At 37.1% G+C, this 14,495-nt stretch overlaps 1 protein-coding gene across 10 annotated transcripts in view; it reads left to right on the top strand.

The window, feature by feature from the left end:
- The window catches only part of GPHN (gephyrin), a 634,470-nt gene that overhangs the window by 383,974 nt on the left and 236,001 nt on the right, over positions 1-14,495 (top strand). The gene's annotated exons all lie outside the window — the stretch shown is intronic.

Here is a 14,495-nt window from a genome sequence, read left to right as displayed (position 1 = left end):
TCTCAAAGCTGGAGGCAGTGTGTGTTCTAACAAGGAGCGCTTTGATATCAGCTAGTTTCAATTCTGTAAGTTGTTAGATTTATGGCATTGGGTGAATTCTCTAAATTAGTGACAGTAGTGTTAGTGACTATGTTATTAACTCATAGGCAAGTCATAAATATGTAATAAGAAAAGAGATATGAAAGTTCTTAGCACAGTACATAATCAAAGTAAGTAACCGATGTTGGAGAGTTGTGATGTTCACTGGTAATACAGTCTTCAAAAACAAATTCAACTTTCGGTGTTACTTTTAGTATTCTTCCTTCACATCTCCCTTCTGCCTTACTGACTGACACTATTATCTTTTGCTTATTCAATTTTTCATCATCCTTTATGGCTTAGCTCAGTGCTTCCTAAATGTTTTTTAGGTGGTGATCTCATTTACGGAGGTAATTGTTCTGGCCCCTCCACAAATGCTCATGCTTACAAAAATTATGTATTACTGCAGGACTCCACAAACTCATTACCACCAATCGAGGCCGACCATTAGCAACCCCACAGGACAGAGTAGAACTGCCCCTATGGATGTCTGACAATGTGACTGTTTGCCAGGGTAGAAAGCCTCATCATTCTCCCCACATTGACTCCTGGATCACTTAGAAATCCAGCATCCTCCAAAAAAGCCTTTCATTACACAATTTATACTTACCTTTCTTTTCCTTTTACATTTCACTTATTTATTGACCAAATAGATACTTGACATCAATATAGATCACTACTAGAAACTAAGAGTATTTAAACAACGAAATATTTTTAAACACTGATCCTGTCATTGAGTAACTCATAAGAGTATATTCTTCTGTGAGCCAATACTTTATATACAACTGTTAGTATTTTAAGATGAGAACCAAAACCATTATTTGTTGTATGTTTCATTTTAGATAATTCTTTGAGATTTATCAGTGGCTCTTTAGGGTTCACTTTGTATAATAAATTCTCAGGTAACATCCTGGTTTACTATACCATCATCTTTCACCTTAGTTATTTCAGTAGCTACTCTTATCAATTTCACTCTTGCCTCCCTGTAATTCATTCTTTACTTCACAGCTAGAATTATCTTTTGAGAGCATAAATTATTTATCATGTTACTTGCATCCTTGAAAACTTTAATCGAGTATCATACTTTAGAATAAAACCCAAATTCCTTGGCATATTCTACTAGACTGCATAGTGTGCACCTACCCACTTTTCTAGTCCTTTCTCTTCCCGTTCCTCTTCCTCTCCCCTTTGCTCACTAAATGTCACTGAACTTCTTCCTATATATCTGTATATCCATCTATCTATGTTGTTATTAGATACCTTCCAGTTGGTTCCCATTCATAGTGACCCTATGTACAACAGAACGAACCACCACCTAATGCTACATCATCCTCACAATTGTTCTTATGTTTCAACCCATTGTTGCAGCCACAGTATCAATCCATCTTGTCAAGGGTCTTCTTCATTCTCTACTTTAGTAAGCATGATGTTCTTTTCTATGGACTGATTTCTACTGACAACATGTCCAAAGTACATGAAAGGAAGTCTCATCATCCTTGCCTCTAATTAGGGAGCCTTCTGGCTGTACTTCTTCTAAGACAGATTTGTTTGTTCTTTTGGCAGTCCATGGTCCTTTCAATACTCATTGCCAGCACCAGAGTTCAAACACATCAATTCCTCTTTGTTTTTTCTTTATTCAGTGTCCAACTTTTAGGTGAACATGAGGCCATTGAAAAAAACCATGACTTGGGTCACGCACACTCTTGTCCTCAAAGTAACATCTTTGTTTTCAACGCATTAAAGAGGTCTTCTGCAGCAGATTTACCCAACACAGTGCAGTTTAATCTCTTGACTGCTGCCTCAGTCAGCATTAATTGTAGATCTAAGCAAGATAAAATCCTTGACAACTTCATCCATTTTCTCCATTTATCATATTATGTATTGGTTCAGTTGTGAGGATTTGGGTTTTCTCTACATTGAGTTGTAATCTGAAGGCTGCAAATCTTAATCTTCATCAGTGAGTGTTTCAAGTCCTCTTCACTTTGTACAAGCATGGTTGTATCATCTTAATGTCACAGGTTGGTTGTGGTTGTTGTTTTTTAATCATTTTATGGGGGGCTCTTACAGCTCTTATAACATTCCATACATCAATTGTATCAAGCATACTTGTATATATGTTGCCATCATCATTTCCAAAACATTTTTACTGAGCCCTTGATATAAGCTTCTCTTTTACCCCATCCACCAACCCTCATGAATCCTTGATCAATTATATATTGTTCTTATTGTTTTGTATCTTACACTGTCCGTTGTCTCCTTTTACCCACATTTCTGTTATTCATCCCTTTTGAAGTATTGGGGGGCTATATCTACAGCCTTGTGATGAACTCCCACTTCCCCCTCCTCGACTATCCCACTACCCTCATGATATCTGTACTCCCAATACTGTTCCTGGGGGGTTTATCTGTCCTGAGTTTTATGTGTCGAGCTCTTATCTGTATCAGTGTGTATTCTCCAGTCTAGCCAGATTTGTAAGGAAGAACTGGGTCATGGTAGAGAGGGAGAGGAAGCATTCAGGAACTAGAAGAATGATGTGTTTCATTGGTGCTATACTGCAACTTGGTTGAATCCCTTCCTTATAACCCTTCTGTGGGGGGTATCCAGTTGTCTACAGATGGGCTTTAGGTCTCCACTCCAAACCCCCTTGTTCGCATCAATATAGTTGTTTGTTTTGGATCTCCTGATCCTGTTGATGCTTCACGATCACACAAGCTGGTGTGCTTCTTCCATGTGGGCTTATTTGCTTTCCTGCTAGATGGCTGCTTTACCTTCAAGCCTTTAAGAGCCCAGACGCTCTATCTTGTGATAGCCGGGCACCATCAGCTTTCTTCAACACATTTGTTTATGCACCCATTTTGTCTTCAGTGATTGTGTCTGGAAGGTGAGTATCAAAGAGTGCCAGGTTATTAGAACAAAGTGTCCTTGTGTTGAGGGAGGCCTTGAGTAGAGGTGCAAAGTTCATCTGCTATCAAAACCTAACATATAAATATACCACATATACTCAAGTATATACCGAGCTTTTCAGCACATCTTTAATGCAGTTTTTTGTGGTAAAGTTAGGTGCCTTGGCAGATATGTGGGTCAGCTACTTTTTCACAGAAGACTACTCTGTTGCCCCCTGAAATGTAAATTATATCTGCCACTTATTCTTTTCCCTTTAGCATTTATCAGTTTATCATTAGACACTTTCATATTTTCTGCTTCTCCTCCATATCTGTGCTATAATCATGGACGAGAAGAACTGTATCTCTTCCTCTCCCAGTCTGTCTGCCACCTAGTCCAAGTCTTATGAAGTTCTTAACACTTCGCTCCTTTCTCCATTTTCCATGTTGTTGTTTATTGTGCTAGATATGAGGATTTATGTTTTATGTTAAGGTAGAGGCTGTACTAGGGCTTGGCAAACTGTGGCGCTTGAGCCATATGTTGCTCTTTTGGTATGTACATGTGACTCTGAAGTAAACTTTTAAAATTTTAGGTGATCATGAGAGGTCAGTGATTTGAACCTACTAGTCATCTTAGATCTCTCGTGGGAGAGCTATATCCTGGTCCTTTGCTTCACACCGAAGCCTGCTTTGTGATCCAAGTGAGGTTTTTATTTTTTTTGGGGGGGGGGGGTTGTTTTGTCTTTTTACATTTTATTAGGGCCAAGTGAGTTTTATGAAAGGTAAAAGAAGCTTCAGGTTTACACAGGCACCTCAGGCACTTCACACCCGCTCCAGGAGTCCTGAGGACAGAAGAGCTAGCTGCAGGACCTCCTGTGAGCAGCTTGAGAAGCAGGAGAGCCGCAAGGCTCTGGATTCTGGCTTTTCAGTTCCTCCACTTGGGAGGCTTGGTCGACAATTGAATTCAGATGGGCCAATCCAGGTGTAATGCCCACCTAGGTGGACTACCTCTTCCTGGCCGGAAGCTCAAACTTCTGAGCTTGCACAATGCGTGCCCCAGTCCCTATGCTAGCTACCTAACAGTCACGGCAGGAGGAAGATGTAGCAGACTGCTTCCATAAACACTGCAACTTTGAAAACGCTATGGCGTAGTTCTACTCTCCTACAGGATCACTGTGATTCGGGTCCAGTCAATGGCAATGGGTTTGGTTTGGGATTTTTTTCTGGCTTTTGTCTGTCACTGGTACAGAGAAGTATACCTTTATTAAAACTACTGATAAAACTCTTTTAAGATAAGTGTTGCCGTCAAATACTAGAAACCCTTTGGGTTGCAGTTGCTTAATTGTCTATATGCATATCTATTCCAGTGTTGAGGTGTGGGGATCCCTACCACTCAAATGGGTCCTCGGGGAGTTACTTTGCAATTGTAGAAAATATTAAAGACAGACCGTGGGGCACAGGGTCTCCTCATTCCATGTCAGGACTGAGAGAATGAATGTATTTTGCAATGAGTATATATAATGGGACTTATAAATCTTTCAAAAGGCATGCATGTCATATAGCTAACATTACATAGTCAGTGAGTAATATCAAAAGCGGGTAACATAATAAGCAATGAGGTGAGTCGGCGTCTTCACCTAGTGCTAGTTAACCTGAAAACCCCTCTGAGCCCTCCACAGGAGCTTGTGACATTTTATGGTGGCTTGGCTATAGAACCCGATTGCTCTTATCTACAGATAACCTTCAAACACAGTGAAGTAGCAGGCACAGACATGATCCCTTATGGTAGATCCTTTTTGACTGCTCCTTAATGGAGGGCAACAGGCAGTGGTGGAGGGCATATTACTCTTCCTGGAAAACGTGTATTTGAACACATTTCCATCTTGGAACAATAGAGATCTTTCTCAAAATTGGGCTAGTTTTCCATGCCCATGGTTTCAAGTGTAGAAATAATGTCAAATATTATCTACCAAGTCTTCAATTTATCACAATTTCCCCCTTTTGTGGATTAAATTAGAAAAAGCTGTATAGGCATTCTGACTTTCCTCCATATGCCTAAGCTTCTGCCACATATAGATAAGTATGTCTTCACTAAAGCCATTGATAAAACTCTTTTAAGATATGTGTTTCCATCAAATACTAGAAACCTTTTTGGTTCCAGTTGTTTAATCAGCTACATATATTTCGATTCCAGCTGATGCAGATCTACCTTATTTTGTCCACTGTGATTTTATGAATCACTTGTCAAATATCTACCATAACTCAAAATACTCCTGTTTTATAGTTTTCCTCTTTAATAGAATGCTCATAGCCTCTAAACAAGGAACATACTCAGCAGTTCTGGGAAGATGTATGCGGTATTTTCTTGAAATAACTCAGATAGGTATTCATACAAAATTCATTTATATCATTAGTTCAGGTTCTGAACTTGGATTGCATGTCTTACTAATATTGTGTGTCTCACTTGCAATTTTTTTATTTTTAAAACATGCAATCTACCTTAAAATTATCTAAATTGACAAGATTCTAGGCAAGTGTATACGTGTCATAGCCATCGTCTAAGCTGAACCAAAAGCTTCTACCATAAAGGCACAAATTTTGCAGCCTTTGAAGCTGTATTCTTTTGACCCTGTCTACTTTAGAAGCCACTGTAATAATAAATTTTTTCATGGCTACTCAATATTTCAAATGAAAAATGGAATACCAGAAAAGTAGTGATGCATTTGAATTATGGTGTTGATGAACAATATTGAAAGAACCATGGGTTTCCAGAAGAACAAATTAATTTTTCTTGCTACAGTCAGAATGCTCCTTAAAAGCAAGTTTGGCAAGACATAGTCCCACATGCTTTGGACATGTTAGTAAGAGAGACCAGTTGCTGGAAAAGGACATCATGGTTGGTAAAGAATAGTCATCAAAAGGGGAAAGACCCTGGGCAAGACGGATGAACACAGTAACTACACCAGTGGACTCAAGTACACCAGCAATTCTAAGGATGATACAGGAACAGATAATTTTTCATTCTGTTGTACATGGGTCACTGTGATTCAACAGCACCTAACAACAAGACATCTTCTATTGTTCCTTTCTTGCAATAAATTTAAATATTTTTTCAAACCAAATTTTTTCATGGAAAAACTAATGTGAAGGGGGAAATAGGTGTTCCATTGTTATTGACATTAAAATTCTTTTCTTGAGCTTTAGGTGAAAGTTTATATAGAAAATTAGTTTTCCAGTCCCTGTTTTCATTTATCTGCTTTCCCTGATGGCTCCTTGACTTTTTATCTTTTGTTTTGGGTAAATATTGCCCTGTTTATCTCGTATAGGTGATAGTTTGCAGAAACACATTCTTCATTTTGTTGCTTTTGTAATTCTGTCTGTTATTTGACTGGAAATTAGCCTCTGGAACTGTCTTCAGTTAGAAGGTTTTCTCAGATCAAGGATTTCCCCAATCTCTTGCCAAACCAGTAAATTTTGTCCTTTATGCATTTTAGCTTTGAATTTTTTGTAATTTTTAAAAGTCCATTCAAAAGGTGAGCTTCTATTGTAGACAAGGTCTAAATGCTCTATAGTGATAGCCACATAGTTCATCTTCCAGGGAGCAGGAGGCTGTGCTTTTTAAAGTGGGCTGTTACTAGTCCTTTGTACGAATTGCTTCCTTGAGTTTTCACTTTTTCTTCTTTGCCCTTTGCTCCAGGCAGGAGGGAATAGATCAACAGTTACTCTTAGCTGGCCACTTTGAAGTATTTAAATACCCAGACACAACTCACCAGACTAGGATGTGAAACATTATCTCTTTTTTTTTAATTGGGGGCTCGTACAACTCTTATCACAATCCATCCATCCATTGTGTCAAGCACATTTGTACATTTGTTGTCATCATCATTCTCAAAACGTTTGCTTTCTGCTTGAGCCCTTCACATGAGCTCCTCGTTCTTCCCACTCCCTCTCTGCTCCCCCTCCCTCATGAACCCTTGATAATTTATGAATTATTATTTTGTCGTATCTTATACTGTCCTGCGACATCTCCCTTCACCCACTTCTCTGTTATCCATCCCCCAGGGAGGAGGTTATAAGTAGCTCCTTATAATCGGTTCCCCCTTTTTACCCCACCTCCCCTCCACCCTCTCGGTGTCAGCACTCTCACCACTGATCCTAAGGGGTTCACCTGCCCTGGATTCCCTGTGTTCCAGTTCCTATCTGTACCAGTGTACATCCTCTGGTCTAGCCATATTTGTAAGGTAGAATTGGGATCATGATAGAGGGAGGAGGAAGCATTTAAGAACTAGAGGAAAGTTGCATGTTTCATCGTTGCTACATCGCACCCTGACTGCCTCATCTCCTCCCTGAGACCCTTCTGTAAGGGGGTGTCCAGTTACCTACAGATGGACTTTGGGCCTCCATTCTGTACTCCCCTTCATTTACCATGATATGTTTTTTTGCTTTTTGATACCTGATACCTTTGACACCTCGTGGTCACATTATTTTTATAGTTTGTGATTTATCATTTGATCTATATGTTCCCCAAAGCTATGGTCCACAGCCTCCAGCCCAGTGGTTCAATACCCGTATTAAATTCATCTATGACAATATTGCCTATATGCTCTGTTACATATATGAGCAAAGGTATAGCATTTTCTAATACATGCAGATATAGAAATATCCCCCACCGTACATTCATATGTACATAAGACTTTGTCTTTTGTATACATATTTGCCTGTATATGTACTCACAGATTATTGTTAATCATTACTGCTATCAGTAATAGAGCTTTGGGCCGCTAACTAGAAACTTGGTGATCCGAACTCACCGCTGTTCCACTTCAGATTTCTGCCATCACAGCACTGGCACATTCTTTCAGGGTAGGGGTAGCAAGAGCTCTCCAATGAGCATTTCATTGGAAAACCTTACCCTATCTACCCTAAAATTCTGATCTCTCAGACCCATACTTCTTTTTGTTCCCCAAACTAAGCATGTAAAAGGAATGAGTTTTTTGATAATGCCAGAAGAACTGTGTTGATGTGGTGTAAATCAAAGAGCAGAATTCTTCTGGGAAGGGCTAGAGAGACGAAAATACTGCCTTCAGAAGTGTGACTACCTAGTAGAGGACATTCCAAGAAACTTCACCTTCACATTTTGTAATTTTCAGTTCTATGATTTTATAGCAATACAAGTACTGTTTTACTTTATATATCCTAGAGAAATAAAAGCAATTACACACAAATTTGCACACCACGTTCATCACAGCATTACTCACAATAGTAAAAAGATGGAAAACAGCAAGTGAATGTATAAACAAAGTATGCTGCTTGCATGCAATGGGATTATGCAACAATAAAGAATAGTGGTGCCTGTCAAACATCTGACGAGGTGGATGAATTTACAGGACATTATACCAAATTAAGTCAAGCACAAAAGGACAAATATTCTATGAGATCTGTTGTGAATTTCTTGGCATCAAAACACATATATAATTTTTTGCATTATTTTCATTCATAATGGCATTTTAAAACAATAGAGTTCCAAAAATAAAATACACTTGTCTACATGTTCTGATTTTTAAAATATAACTAAATGTACATTTCTTTTAAAAGTGTGTGCCTAAACACGTTAGGTCAGAAAAGCAACATAGAGAATCAGCAGAGTTCCAAGGAAAGTATGTATTCCCATTACAGTTTCCCTTAATGAGCAACATTCTATTGGCTTCATAATTCACAGTTGAAGTTACAGTGCATTTGCACAAAGGGTTTGAGATCAACTGGGACAAATTGTTTTGCTGTACTACCCCTTGCATAAGATAATAGGAATACAAATTAATTCTCTAAAAGTAGAAATGTTTTCTTTCAAAGTAATTTTGTATCTCTCTTCCTATTTGTGCTACCTGAAGTCACTATAAATTTTGATTACTTGAGGTGGACCCTGGCTAATCCGTTGCAAGCCTCTGGGTTATCACTTACTGATTTCCTCTTATGCATTGTCTAATTGCAATTCTCAGACTTACAAGACTATTGTTGCCTCCTCATTTTCCCCATTCTCTTGCTGCTTGTTTTATTAAAATAAAGGACATCAAAGCTAACTGTCTGTCCTACTTAAAAACAATACCCTGAGTTAATAATTTTTCCATTCCTTTTCTCTCAAAGTAACGTTGTAATTTTCAAAGTTAGTGGCTTTTTCTCATTCCTTACTATTAAAAAATAATCCTTAAGTATGAAATATGTACAAAGCATTGTATTTGTTCACGTAGTGCTATCTAAGGGTGTTGATCATTTCTTAGGGGTTCAATTCATCCCTCTCTTGATTTTTCTTGAATATGAATTTATTGTAGAAGCAATATATGAACATGATTCTTATTTAAAATCAAAATTTAACATGGAAAGATTAATATGTGAACTTTTTCTGTGTAAGCATAGAGTGTTAAGCTAGGATTTCTAGAAATAATAACCAATTTTACATGCCTCAAAATCGCTCTTTCAAAAAAATATGTATATAAAGAGGGGGATAGAGAAGATAATAGGAAGAAATGGTTCATACAGTTGTAGAAGTATCCAGTAGAAGGTCCATGGTCAGATATTAATCTGAAGGCCTCTTGACTCATGTAGCTCCAGAAGCCAATGAACCCAAGATCAGAAAGACCACAGACTGATATCAGACTCTAGAAGCAGACAAATACAAAAATCACAGGTCAGACTTGAGACTGGGGAGGCAAATGAATGAATCCAAAGTTGGCAAGTCAGATGACAGGCTGCTGATGATTTCTGGTGCCAACAGGCAATATGTTAGATTCAAGTCCCAAGAACTGGAGATCAATGAACCAGATGCAGGAGCCAAAGCTAGGAAGCTATTCCACACACCCCAGGAAGCTTCTGTTCAGTTGCATCAATGGCTTTGACCTGAGTAAGACAGTCGTATGTCACCCACCCTAATCTTATAACTGCTTGGCAGTTGACAGCAGATCCCATTATGGAATTGATTACATTGTTAGGTTCCAAACCCTAACTATCACACATAGAAAATAAAATACCAAAATTTAAATTGTGTGTGTGTGTGTGTGTTTCAGCGGAAGAAAACTTGACAAGCTGCTTCTAAAATTGTCTGTTATTCCTACAGTCTTTTATTTATTTATTTAATACTCTTCAATGTAATATTGAAGAACATCAATTGCTCTATGATATTCCTTATTTATTATCCAGCTTTTGTATGCACAGGAGATTGTGGAAAGTATGATGGCTTGGGCCAGATGGATCTGGTCCTCAAAATGATAGCTCTATTTTACAGTACTTAAAGAGACCTATTGCTGCAGATTTTCAGTGTGATATAGGAAAATAAGAATTTTGGGTTGTTTCTTCTATGGGTGTGGATTTTGGATCCAAATGAAATTAAATCCTTGCTAATTTATATTTTTTGTCCATTTATCATGTTGGTTGTAGGTCACATTGTGAGAATTTTTGCTTACTTTATGATGAGATATAATTCAACAGTGCTTCTAGCCCTTTTCAGTTTCAGCAAGCATGTTTGTGCCATGTGCATACCACAAGTTGTTAATGACTTCCCCTGATCTCTTGAACTATTTGCTCAGTGTACGGATTGAATAAGCACAGTGAAAGTATACTACTCTGGTGCATAGCTTTCCTGATTTTAGACCAGACAACATCTCCTTGTTTATCTAATGACTTCTCTTTATTGGAGTGACTTTCTCTCAGTGTGTATACAGGTTCCACATAACCCAATTAACTGTTTTGATATTCCCTTTCTTTTCAATGGCATCCGTAATTTGTTATGATAAAGTAGAATGCCTTTACGTAGTCAATAAAAATATGGATAAACATCTTTCTAGTACTTTCTACTTTCAGCCAAGATCCATATGATATCAACGGTGGTATACCTTTTTTAGTCCTTATGAGATTTGAGGAAATGATGTGGAAACCACATCTGAGTTCCTCTAGCTACAAAAGGGAAAAGGAGATTCTAGCTCCATATCATCCCAATGCTGATTTACACAGATAGACCTCCAACTTCCTTCACTCTGACACCAACGATCTGTCCCACGGCACTGTTTTTCTTCTGCATCTACAAATCCATTATACTGACCACACCAAACTCAGAAAATATTCATGATTACAGGACTTACTAGAAATTCTAATAGGTTACAAAATGTTACGGATATAGTTATCTTGTCAGCAGTACCTCTTCTCAGCCATCGGGGCAGTCATATCTCTCTGGTTCTTAATCTGTCGGCTTTGTGGTCCCTTGCCCTCTACCCTACTTGGGCATGTGTTTCAAAGCTCCTTTAGCACTCATAAATGCCCAGAGGGCACCCCATGCTACAAGCCAGCCTCCTACCCAAAGTACTCAGCTGTACTCATTCTAAGCCCATCTTAGAGTCTTCGTGTCCCTCCTCTGCCACCTCTCTACACCAGGATCTCAGACATTGCATTTCTGGGTTTTCTTTCTTTCTGGTTTTGTCATTCTCTCTTCCTACTTCTGAAACGGCTCACTTTGTAACCCGTGGAATAGCAAAATACACCAATCGTTCTATTGCCTTCTTTTTCTCCATGAGCTTTTTGAAGTCCCCTCATAGAGTCTAAGGTAGATCTAACTATATTCTTCTGCATGTGAAAATCCAACTGCTTCAACAAAATTCATTGAAGAGACTATTCTTTCCCCATTGAATGGACTTTTCATCCTTGTTGAAAACAGCTGATCTAGGTGTATGATCCAGTTCATTTCTGGACTCTTCCTTTGATTTCATATGTTCCTTCTATTATTATGCCAACACAATGCTATTTTTGATTGCTGTAAATTTACATTAAGTTTTAAAATCAGGAAGTGTGAGCCTTATAACTTTGTGGGGTTTTTTTCAAGATTCTTTTATTACTTGATTAATGTATAATTACATATGAATTTGAGGATCAGATTTGGTTTTTCTCCCCTCCATTCCTTGGGAAGTGGGGTGGGATTAGAGAGCCCATTCTAATTTTTGAAGAAGTTGCATTAAATCTTTACACTGCTGTGGGTAATATTACCACCTTACCAACATTGTAGATTGTAACAATATTGTAACATCTAGAACATAGAATATCTTTCCAAAGATTTGCACATTTCACTGTATAAATCATGTATCTCTTTGGCTACATTTATTCTTAAGTATTTTGTTTTATTTCATGCCTATGTAAATATAATTATCTCATTAATTCTGTTTTAAAATTATTCATTGCTGGAGTAAATAATGTCAGTAATTTTTCTTGAATATATCTGCCTTGTAATTTCACAAATTTATTAGCTCTAAGATTGAAAATTTCATGGAATTCCAGAAGAATAAAACAAATCTATCTTGGAAGAAGTAGTAGACTGACTTTTAGAATTAAGGGTATGGCAGGAATGAGTCTTCATCTTCTGGGCATGTTATCAGGAGGAACCAGACCCTGAAAAGGACATTTCCATCATACTTGATACGGTGGAGGGTCAATGAAAAAGAAGACTCCCCAACGCGATAGCTTGACACAGTAGTTGCAGTGGTGGGGCCAAGCATAGCAAATGCAAGGAAGGCACAGGACTGCCGAGTCATCTAGTAAATGTAAAGACAAGCAACAGAATAAGACTAGATATTAATGACACTTTTAGTTAATAAAATTACTAGTTATTTAAGATAATTACTAGTTCTCATAAATAGATACAGAAGCCTAACAATTTAATGAAGAATGAACAGAACAATAGAGGAGAAATGGACAAAAAACTTGAACAGGAACTTCACATTAGAGAAAATGTCAATGACTGATGAACAAGAGAAAGTATTCACCCTTGTTAACAATCAAGGAAAGGCAAAGTAAAGTCATGAGATAGCAAATTTTGAACACAAAAAGTTCCGACAGTAAACTTTTACCATTCTCTGTCAAAAGAATTATATTGGTTCAGCCAGTTTGAAAATGAGGAAAATAAGATGTTCATACCCTGTAATGTTCAGTTCCACTCCTGAGTGCACACGCATCTCATGATTGACAGACAACAGTGTTCATGACATCCCCCAAATGAAAACAATACAAATGTCCAGCAGAATTATTCATACTCCCTGCTTTTATTCCTTATCTAAAACTCTTTATAATACCTTGTGATCAGTTTTCTATATTCTAAATAATGAAATGCTTCTCAGCAACTATTGACAGGCACTATCTTGTTCTTCAGTTTATTTCTTCCTTGTTCTCTTTTTGTCTTGGTATATTCTTACCACATAATCCTTCTCTTGAGGATCTCATCTAATTTTTTACTTCAACTACCATCAGTCTACAAATAATATACTTATAAGTTTCTCTTTTGAGATACAGAAAAATAATTTTGATTACTTTTTAATGATATTGAAAATTTATGGTTGCCAATATTTACTAGGTCCACAAAGTAAGCAAATCTTCCTCTGGAAATATTGGAGTTTTTTCTTTATATCCATATACCCACATAGCCTCATTGTAGTATATATACATGTGTGTGTGTAAATTTTGAAACATATATAATGACACAAATGCACTCTGCTGTGTGCAAGTGCATTTTTACTTTGTTAGACTGGACATAGAATAGATGCAATAGTTCTATTGGTGTATGACATTCTAAGATACAAAATAGATAGTGACCATACTATCACACATATATACCACTTAAGTGTGATGGTGCTGGGTGAAAGAGTGCCCTGAAAAACATACTAGAGGTATTTGACTTTCTTCTTTTTCAATTGCATGGCCCTTTTTGTTAGACATAGCTAGCAGATGGGCTTCTAAATTAAACTACCTTCATTTCTTGAAAACACTTAACACAATTCAATCATCAATAAACTAGCAGATGGAGCCGTTATTTCTTCTAATACTTATTGTTTTTCATCCTAGTTATGAGGATATGGTTCATAGCTCACATAAATTGTCAGGTTCTGAAATGGTGGCAATACCATGGGTATTGGTAGTATCGTATAAACTAAATGAAAGAGTCTCAGTGGACATAACTTTATATGCTTTGTGAGTAAGAGATGACATAATATCAAAAGCATCTTTCTGAACACAAAGGCTAGTTTCTTTTCACATGGTATGTGGTATTTCTTGATTGAATATTAATTGCATTTTCTTGTGCACAAAACTTAAACATTGTCAAATTCTAGTTCTGAGGTTTAGAATAACTTGGCCTGTTAGTATTATCCTGTAACATTAAATAAATTATACATAGCCTAAAATAAATTTTATGAAAAATATAAATATTAATACCTTTAAATAACCTACAATATTATTTCTAGTGTATGCATACATTTTTAAAATACTGCTACTAATTTATGTATGCCTTTTATACTATATTGATAAATATAATGAAAACAACAATAGTATTAGCCAACATTTATTAAGTAGTTAATACTTGGGGATGCTAAATAATTTACCTACATCAACTTACGTTACTAAACTTTGGTTGCTCTCATTATTCTCATTTTTCAGATAAATGGAGGTTTAAAATATGTATTAGTCAGGATCCAAGAAGAAATCAGGTAGAATACTTAAATCAGGTAATTG

Source organism: Tenrec ecaudatus, chromosome 14 (genome assembly GCF_050624435.1).
Source record: "Tenrec ecaudatus isolate mTenEca1 chromosome 14, mTenEca1.hap1, whole genome shotgun sequence".
In the NCBI taxonomy this organism is placed as follows: domain Eukaryota; kingdom Metazoa; phylum Chordata; class Mammalia; order Afrosoricida; family Tenrecidae; genus Tenrec; species Tenrec ecaudatus.
The sequence above is the reverse complement of the archived record's forward strand: the minus strand, read 5'-3'. Positions and strand labels throughout refer to the sequence as shown.